We start from the raw sequence: 9,558 nt of genomic DNA on the forward strand, positions 1-9,558 counted from the left end.
GTCTCATTACCATTCATAACAAGGTCCATTAAATACTAAGTCGAAACTGTAATGTTAGCAACAAAGTTCATTTATTTAATATTTGCCGCAGCAATTCATTGTTATTTTCTATCGCATCTGCCATTCTGGCATGTGTAACATTGTGGCGGTCTACGCCATCAGCCAAACGCCCTAAAATTATATTAAGGTTTTCGCCTACTCGTGCCATTCGGCCTAAAACAACATTTTGGCGGTCTTGCCTGTCAACCAGTTGGGCCAATAACTGTTTTTGGGCCGCACCCACAGTGGCCACCTGCTGTAACGTGACCCCCAGCTCCTGACTAGTGGCATTGATGTTGCCCAAATCATTATGAATTAGCCTCAGCTGGTTCTCCATGAGGCCTCGATATTCATTTTGGGCCTGCAGAAATTGTCTCGAGTGCCACTGGTCAGCATTATAACTGGCCCGTGAATATGGCCGGGAACCTCCGTGTGGTGGTGTTGTTGCTCCTGTACTTTCTGCCCGTGAAGCTGGCGATCCATGTGCACTTTCCAGTGACCCTGTTGTTGCAGCAGCACTTTCACGTGACTGTGGTGAGTCGGCAGCAGCAATTTCTTGCTCCGAACCTGGTGAGGGAATTTTAATGGTGTCATTGGAGTCGGAAGAGAGGTGCAGGTGAAAATCATGCCCTTCAATGTCCTGATCTAGATCATAATCTAGTTTAAGTGGTGTATCTTCAGCTAGGAAGGCAATATAAAAAGATTTTAGCTACATCTTTGCAGGGCACAACAAGCTGCACCCTACTCATTTATACACTCACCAACAAAGCTTTCTTCCAGAGGAATCGGCTCCAGCAGCAGCACCACATCTTCCGACTGAATGTCACCTATTAATAGAAAGGAAAAGCAAAAAAAAAAATTAGAAAAAATACACGTCTGGCCTCGGTTGTAATTCAAAACATTTCTGCACAGTGTGAGACTTTTATGAAGAGCTATCAATAGTATCCAAATGCATTAAGTAATTGTGCTCACATCTATCAAGCCTTCAATGTAGTCAAACATGTACCATCATGAATCAATTTTATTCCATGCCACATTTGTCATCAATCTACAACAAACTACGTATAGGACATGTTGTTGTATTTCAAGGGACTCAGCAGCGCACAAAGTCGTAACAAATGCATACAATGGACAAATGCATACTATTTCTAAGCTCTTTATAGGCTTCACAAACCTATGTAAAGCGCCACCCTAGCCCTTGTAACTTTCACAAGGTTTGCTTGGAAACTCACCACAAACGCTATCATTGATGAAAACATCATAAAGTACAAAAGGTGTAGTGCAGCGTTTTAGACATGGTTGTAAAGAGGCAAAAGAGGTTATAAATGGTATGCATGTTTCAATTGTTTATACACTGCTCGGAGTCCCTTTAATAACATTCAACATAGTGTAATGAACAATTTCCACATCCATTAATATTGACATGTACATGGGGCTGTATGTAAGCAGCATGTACACAATACAATTATTTGTACCATTCAGAAACAATTACATCTGACATGTTTAAAGTGTCTTTTTAACAAACTCACTACATGACATATTGATTAGGATGGACGTTACAGATGTGTGTATTAGCTTGCTATCTCACACTACTAAATGATGGCGTAGGCCTCTTAACTACCTGGGGACCAAGCAAGTTTCAATCTACGGCGGCCAGGGAATGGGGTGTTCGTGACCGAACATAAACTACGTACCATTCACCGCACGCCCTCGCCCGTCCACGTTGCTTGGTCCGCTGTGCCCCCACCACAATGTGATGGCCTGCCGCCTATATGACAGCAGACCACTGAGCTGGGCAGGAGCCCTTTTCATTGGCTCCTTGCCCTGTCATTACTATAAGCCGTTCCCATTGCCTTACATGGAATGACAGGGTCATGAGCCAATGAAAGGGCCTCCCACCCGGCGCACAGCGCTCTGCCATCATAGCGACGGCAGAGAGAGCTGCCTGCAGCGGGGACAGAGTGGCGTGTCCGGCGGGAGCAATGTTAACTTTTGGCGATTTATCGGGAAGCAGAAGCTTGGTGGACCACCACCCTATGGTCCTTACCGGGGCAGAGGGTGCTGGTCCAGAAAGGGTTAAACAACAATCACAACCTAAACAAATACAATCACTTTAAAAAATTTAGGAGGGGTAACATGATATATTTTGTTCAGCTGCCCATACACTAGCCCTTTTGCCTGCAGATCAACTGCAGAATCGATCACTCATCTAATCTGTTGTCACATCCTTCAGGCTACACGAAAAATGTACATTGATTTTGACCCAAAATAGATAGTTCAGGTGGATGGCGGCGTGTGGCAAAATTACATCAATCACCCACAGGAAGGGATAGACCACTAGCGGCATTACACTGCCTGACGCAATTGAGGCAAAATACATTACCTGCTCCACCAGCCCCACTGCCCCCGGTCAACGCTGCTCCCTCTGGGATCTCGTCTCCAGCATGCTGCACTTCTTCCTGGCCGAGAGCAACTGTAATCAGTAGAGGGCCATGTAAGGTTTACACTTCCTGCCGGGCAAGAAGCAGAGAAGCATGCCGGAGACCAGAGGGGACACGGAAAACACAGCAGAGACTGGGAAGTGGCGCCAAATGGAGCAGGTAATACATGCGGGCCCGGCAGCCACAGCAGCAGCACAGATTGGGAACGGTTTCAGGCAGAAATCCGGTGAAAGTTTTTGCTGTAAAGGCAGCCATACGATCCCTCTCAGATCCAAATGTCTCAGAGAGGGATTATCTGTTTGTCAAAAATGAGGTACAAAATAGGGTATGGCCACCTTAACCAAACACCATCAAACAAAATGATAGGGTACATGGTGGTTACATTACAGCTGTATTCCGAAACTTACCATGGGGTGTACTTACGTCACCTGTAGGAAACATCCACAGCCTATTGAGCCCCCCCCCCACCCCCCACCCCCCCCCCTCCCCTCCATCCCACGGCAGCTGACACTATCCTCCCACACCACCACCAATTTCTATATGTATCAAGCATGCTCAAGTGCACCCACAGTACCAATTATCTGCATGCAAAAAGGGACTAAAAACATCTCCATCCGTCAGCTCCACTGCGAACACGCAAGTGGGCTGCGCAGTACAGATAACCACACGCCAAAAGGCGATTGACAACAATGTCCATCCAAAGAGGCCCCACAGCTCCCGAATGGAACATATAGTACCATTGTTGGATGTAACTTTGTGCCCTGCACAAAGGGCCCTTTTCCACTAGTGCCTTTGCGCTACATGAATAGAAGAATCGCAAACCACTAGCCATTTTCCAATCGCTATGCTTTGATAAACATTGGAATTGCGGTTGGTTCTTGCCACTCCCGGATGTTTTTTGTCCCTCAAAACCAATTTGGCGGCGGAGCACAATTTCAACCTATTTGGGTATGCAGTACAGCATAGCTACATTGTGAAGGCAATTGGCGGAAGTAGCCTGCACTTTAGCCACTCAGCAATCGCTCCCGTTCAGCGTGAACGCTAGTCACTGCTAGTGGAAAAGGGCCCTAAGAGCGCCATGGGACACAGATTATAACAAAAATAACATTGGGTTGTGCCCTTGGCTGTGTGAAGCCACAACATCCTTGATCCTTTGGTCATTGCAATGTTGTGGGTTTGCACAGCTAAGGGCACAACCTATTGGTTTTTGAGTTAATTCCTCACCAGCCACATACTCCCCCACCCCCTTCCTTTGGGCCCAGCCATTTTTCAAGTGCGGGGGGGGGGGCCCATTTGGGGGGGGGGGGCAGGCAGCTGGATCCCCTCTGTGCAGTGCTGCCCTATGTGTCCCACCCCTTTAGACCAATGTCCCCTCTTTACGGAAACACCCATCACCAGAGGCAGGACAAGGTCCTCCAGCACCCAAGCCTGAGACACCAAAGTGCAGCCCTCCATCCCTGCCACCCCAGACATCACCCACTGATTGCTATTAGACTAAGAGACGCCACAGGGCCCACAACCTCCCCAACACCTTAATATCTCATTATCTGGCTTGCAGTCACTGGTATGTATCCCCTTTTATTATTTATTTCTGCTTCAAACACAATTTGGAATGACAGATTAATTAATTCAGCGACCCCTCCTACACTGCGCCCTGAGGCTGTAGGGAGCCTCTCCAGCCTATGGGTCGGCCCTGGCCTGGCCATCACTCACCTTCCAGCCTCCAGCGATGAACCACAGTAGCCACCTCTTCTCCAACCAGCATCTAGCCTTCAAAGGCCAATCCGCTTGGGTTTGCCCCTAATGACGTCATCAAGGCCAGAACCAGCCATGATGTCAGACAGAGGGGGGGGAGGGTGGCCGGACCGGTGGAAACCACCAGTCTGCGCTGGGCCAGCAGGGATGTGCGTGGATCCTCTGCTTTTACCCCCTATGTGCACACCTGTCACTGGCATCACACTACAATCTGATGTCGATTGTATTGCTCAGCACCCATACGCGATGTGTGTTAATCACTGAGGGGAGATGGTAGGTGTCATGATAGCGTAATCTCCCCTCTCCGGTGCACACAATGATGTGGGGACAGTTCAGTGGCGCCAACGTTGATTCCATATCCACTCAGAACAGTATCAACACGTGCTGGATGTAGATTCTAGGTTGGTGGGCCAAAAGCAAAAACGCATTATATGTTTGTTTTGTAGTCTGTTGACAAGACATATGATGCTACTCAGCCATGGGAAAGTTCAACAATCCAAAAAACAAACAGTTTTGATGGCCCTTCAACATCACCCCCTCGATAAGCAGCCATAACATGACATTCATTAGTCACATCTTGCACGTTTATGTGTATATTAAGTGCATGCAATTGACTGCAACCACATTATCCACACAAATCTCGCCAGCCCACCTATTCAAACTGTTTAGTGTTTCAAAAAACAAAATATGCTATCCACAATATTACTCTTAATGTCCCTTTCTTTACATGATTTCCTGGGACAAATAAAACTCACCAGTAGTTTCCAAAACATGTGTTGCCATCGGAACCCCTCCTATTTCCTCACCCACAACAGCATCAACAGCAGACACATCACCTACAGACAATTGTCATTGAAAACCAAAAAAAAATATCAACAAAGGTGTCCAGCATATCCCAGTCTACAAGCAAGTAGCCTTACATATTTTCAATAGCACATCAAACTCACCAGTAGTGTAGTCTGCATCAGATTGGGCCCCAGATAGTGAGATGTCAGTCACTGCAGCATCAGTTCCCACATCCGCAACATCACCTAGACAAAAGTGTCATAGTTAAAGGGGAACTGAAGAGAGAGGTATATGGAGGCTGTTAAGGTTTTTTCCTTTTAAGCAATACCAGTTGCCTGGCAGCCCTGCTGATCCTCTGCCTCTAATACTATTAGCCATAGCTCCTGAACCATGCATACAGCAGATCAGGTGTTTCAGTGGTTCAGACTTTAAAGTCAGATCTGACAAGACTAGCTGCATGCTTGTTTCTGGTGTTATTCAGATACTACTGCAGAGAAATAGACCAGCAGGGCTGCCATGCAACTGGTATTGATTAAAAGGAAATAAACATGACAGCCTCCATATACCTCTTACTTCAGTTCCCCTTTAAAAAGGGTGACCAAAAATGTATGCAGCATATCTGCCTTAAGACCTTTCCATTTCCATCTCGTTCAACAACACATCAAACTCACCAGTAGTGTAGTCTGCATCAGATTGGGCCCCAGATAGTGAGATGTCAGTCACTGCAGCATCAGTTCCCACATCCGCAACATCACCTAGACAAAAGTGTCATAGTTAAAAAGGGTGACCAAAAATGTATGCAGCACATCTGCCTTAAGACCTTTCCATTTCCATCTCGTTCAACAACACATCAAACTCACCAGTAGTGTCGCCTGCATCAGTTTCCTCTAATATCGCATGGCCGATGTCACTGACTTCAGCATCCCCAGAAACCACAGACACAACATTACCTACAAGAGTGTCAGTTAGAACATTATCAATGTAACAATAGTACACTTCCTGTGCACTAAACTACTCCCGGAAACAGACAACATAATAATCAATTACCATCTTCGGAACTTTCGGAGCTTGGCAACTGTGCATCATAGCCCCCCCTGATGCCATGCAGGGCCTCAGTCGGCAACAAAGGCTCCACTACTCGCTCATAATCCATAAATTCAACAGAGCGTGCTGGGCCACCACCTGTACCAAGACTACAATAATAAAGGGATACAACAATTAAACAAATGACAACTCAAAAATAAAATTTTCTCAAAAACAATTGCATTAACGTTTTTTCACAGATGCAAACAAATACATTTGCTTCACTAGCCTGCTAATCGTGTCTCCTGCATGTTTCATAGTGGTTATTGGATGAAACTTTCAAACACATGTTGTGACTGACAATCCAGGACACATACTGATTATGGATTAGCAGTGTGCGATTCACACACTACTGCAGCCTAACTGTTCAGCATAAGAAAAATAAAAATGTACTAGTGCGGATGATGGTGGCTACAACAGGACACCTGTAGGCCAAGTGGCCAAATGCACATGCTACCTCGGCACCCCCTATTGAGCCAGCACGATCATACAGGTTTCTTTTGAGGGTATGTTAATTTTTTAACCATAGAAGCAGGACACCAGTCCAGGTAATGCATGTCTACAATACTTTAAATAAAACAGGAAGCACATTCAAAAAAGTTTAAAAAAACATAGCCCAAAATCCCAATTTATCCAACAATTACCCTAAAAAACAAAAAAACACCAACAAAAAAAACAAAAAAAAAACAGTTGAACATTTGTATTGTTTTGAACATGCATTTTGTCAGAACATTCATTTTCGTACAAACTACAATTTAAACACTTACGCGTACTGCCGATGCTTGCTCAACTTCTTGCGCAAACGCAATTTGATGTCAGCAAAGCGTTTGCGACACTGCTGTTCAGTCCGAGGCCGTTGATCTACGTCGCTCACACTGCGTGAAATCCTGCGCCACATTCTGGTTCGTGAGGCCACATCTGTCTTTCTCGACAGGCTCCCATATAACTGGGGAAAATACAATCCCACCTCCTCACAAAGAACCAGGTTCTCAGCCTCAGAAAACCGCACCCCCCTTTTACGGGCTTCTTCTGCAGCTGATGCCTGCTGCGAGGCCCTTTGACTAGAGGACGTCCCAGGACGGGGACTATCGGTGCGGTGGCGTTGTCTGCCTCCTCTGGGACTGTGCCTGGGACTCCGGTGATAATGGGGGCTGCGGCTGCGGCTGCGGCTGCGGCTACCACCATACTCATGGCCGGATTCTCGACTCTGTAATCGACCACTGCGCCGATACCCAGTTGTGGGTGACTGCGCAGCTGCATGGACACGTGCACTACGACGGACCTCCTGACTCCTACCTGGCTCCATGTCTACCCACAAAACAACACCCTCAAACAAATCCTTTAATCCACACAGTAATTAGCTCAATTGGATTCAGCAAGAGAAATAATTGGACCTAATTAGCACTGCGCATAGTGCTTTGCGCGCGAACGCTTTGCGCGCGAAGGCCTTCGCAAGCATGCACAGATTATCAGTTAGTTGTTAGTTCTATTCATCGCGCGCTGAGCCGTACTTCGCGTGAAATTCCGCTTTCCGCGTGAAGCATATGGCAGTACGCGCCTACCGCGTTTTGTGCGCGATAACAACGCTTTCCGCGCGGCTGCTACATATCTGCGCGCGAGCATAGCGCAGTGCGCGCGTGATCGCGCGCAAAGTCCGGTGCGCGCGAGATTTCTGTTTGCACCGCTTTGTGAATCGAGCCCAAAGAATGTTGTTGTCAATTAGTGTTGGGCGAACATCTAGATGTTCGGGTTCGGGCCGAACAGGACGAACATGGCCGCGATGTTCGGGTGTTCGACCCGAACTCCGAACATAATGGAAGTCAATGGGGACCCGAACTTTTGTGGTTTGTAAAGCCTCCTTACATGCTACATACCCCAAATTTACAGGGTATGTGCACCTTGGGAGTGGGTACAAGAGGAAAATTTTTTTTAGCAAAAAGAGCTTATAGTTTTTGAGAAAATCGATTTTAAAGTTTCAAAGGGAAAACTGTCTTTTAAATGCGGGAAATGTCTGTTTTCTTTGCACAGGTAACATGTTTTTTGTCGGCATGCAGTCATAAATGTAATACATATAAGAGGTTCCAGGAAAAGGGACCGGTAACGCTAACCCAGCAGCAGCACACGTGATGGAACAGGAGGAGGCGCAGGAGGAGAAGGCCACGCTTTGTGAGACACAACAACCCAGGCCTTGCATGAGGACAAGAAGCGTGCGGATAGCATGCTTTGTACCGCCATGCAGTCATAAATGTAATAAAGATAAGTGGTTCAATAAACAGGGACCACGCGGCAACGCTAACCCAGCAGCAGCAGACGTGATGGAACAGGAGGAGGCGCAGGAGGAGAAGGCCACGCTTTGTGAGACACAACAACCCAGGCCTTGCATGAGGGCAAGAAGCGTGTGGATAGCATGCTTTGTACCGCCATGCAGTCATAAATGTAATAAAGATAAGTGGTTCAATAAACAGGGACCACGCGGCAACGCTAACCCAGCAGCAGCAGACGTGATGGAACAGGAGGAGGCGCAGGAGGAGAAGGCCACGCTTTGTGAGACACAACAACCCAGGCCTTGCATGAGGGCAAGAAGCGTGCGGATAGCATGCTTTGTACCGCCATGCAGTCCTAAATGTAATAAAGATAAGTGGTTCAATAAACAGGGACCACGCGGCAACGCTAACCCAGCAGCAGCAGACGTGATGGAACAGGAGGAGGCGCAGGAGGAGAAGGCCACGCTTTGTGAGACACAACAACCCAGGCCTTGCATGAGGGCAAGAAGCGTGCGGATAGCATGCTTTGTACCGCCATGCAGTCATAAATGTAATAAAGATAAGTGGTTCAATAAACAGGGACCACGCGGCAACGCTAACCCAGCAGCAGCAGACGTGATGGAACAGGAGGAGGCGCAGGAGGAGAAGGCCACGCTTTGTGAGACACAACAACCCAGGCCTTGCATGAGGGCAAGAAGCGTGCGGATAGCATGCTTTGTACCGCCATGCAGTCATAAATGTAATAAAGATAAGTGGTTCAATAAACAGGGACCACGCGGCAACGCTAACCCAGCAGCAGCAGACGTGATGGAACAGGAGGAGGCGCAGGAGGAGAAGGCCACGCTTTGTGAGACACAACAACCCAGGCCTTGCATGAGGGCAAGAAGCGTGCGGATAGCATGCTTTGTACCGCCATGCAGTCATAAATGTAATAAAGATAAGTGGTTCAATAAACAGGGACCACGCGGCAACGCTAACCCAGCAGCAGCAGACGTGATGGAACAGGAGGAGGCGCAGGAGGAGAAGGCCACGCTTTGTGAGACACAACAACCCAGGCCTTGCATGAGGGCAAGAAGCGTGCGGATAGCATGCTTTGTACCGCCATGCAGTCATAAATGTAATAAAGATAAGTGGTTCAATAAACAGGGACCACGCGGCAACGCTAACCCAGCAGCAGCAGACGTGATGGA

At 47.4% G+C, this 9,558-nt stretch overlaps 1 long non-coding RNA gene across 1 annotated transcript; it reads right to left on the reverse strand.

Annotated features, from left to right (window-relative positions):
- Positions 1-5,178: 5,178 nt before the first annotated feature.
- Positions 5,179-6,147, reverse strand: LOC137522727 (uncharacterized). The gene is made up of 4 exons (XR_011022421.1): positions 6,069-6,147; positions 5,882-5,971; positions 5,693-5,776; positions 5,179-5,266 (listed from the first exon to the last, which is right to left on the reverse strand). It is a non-coding gene; the product is annotated as an uncharacterized lncRNA (long non-coding RNA).
- Between the last annotated feature and the right edge of the window lie 3,411 nt (positions 6,148-9,558).

Source organism: Hyperolius riggenbachi, chromosome 6 (assembly GCF_040937935.1).
Source record: "Hyperolius riggenbachi isolate aHypRig1 chromosome 6, aHypRig1.pri, whole genome shotgun sequence".
Taxonomy (NCBI): Eukaryota; Metazoa; Chordata; class Amphibia; order Anura; family Hyperoliidae; genus Hyperolius; species Hyperolius riggenbachi.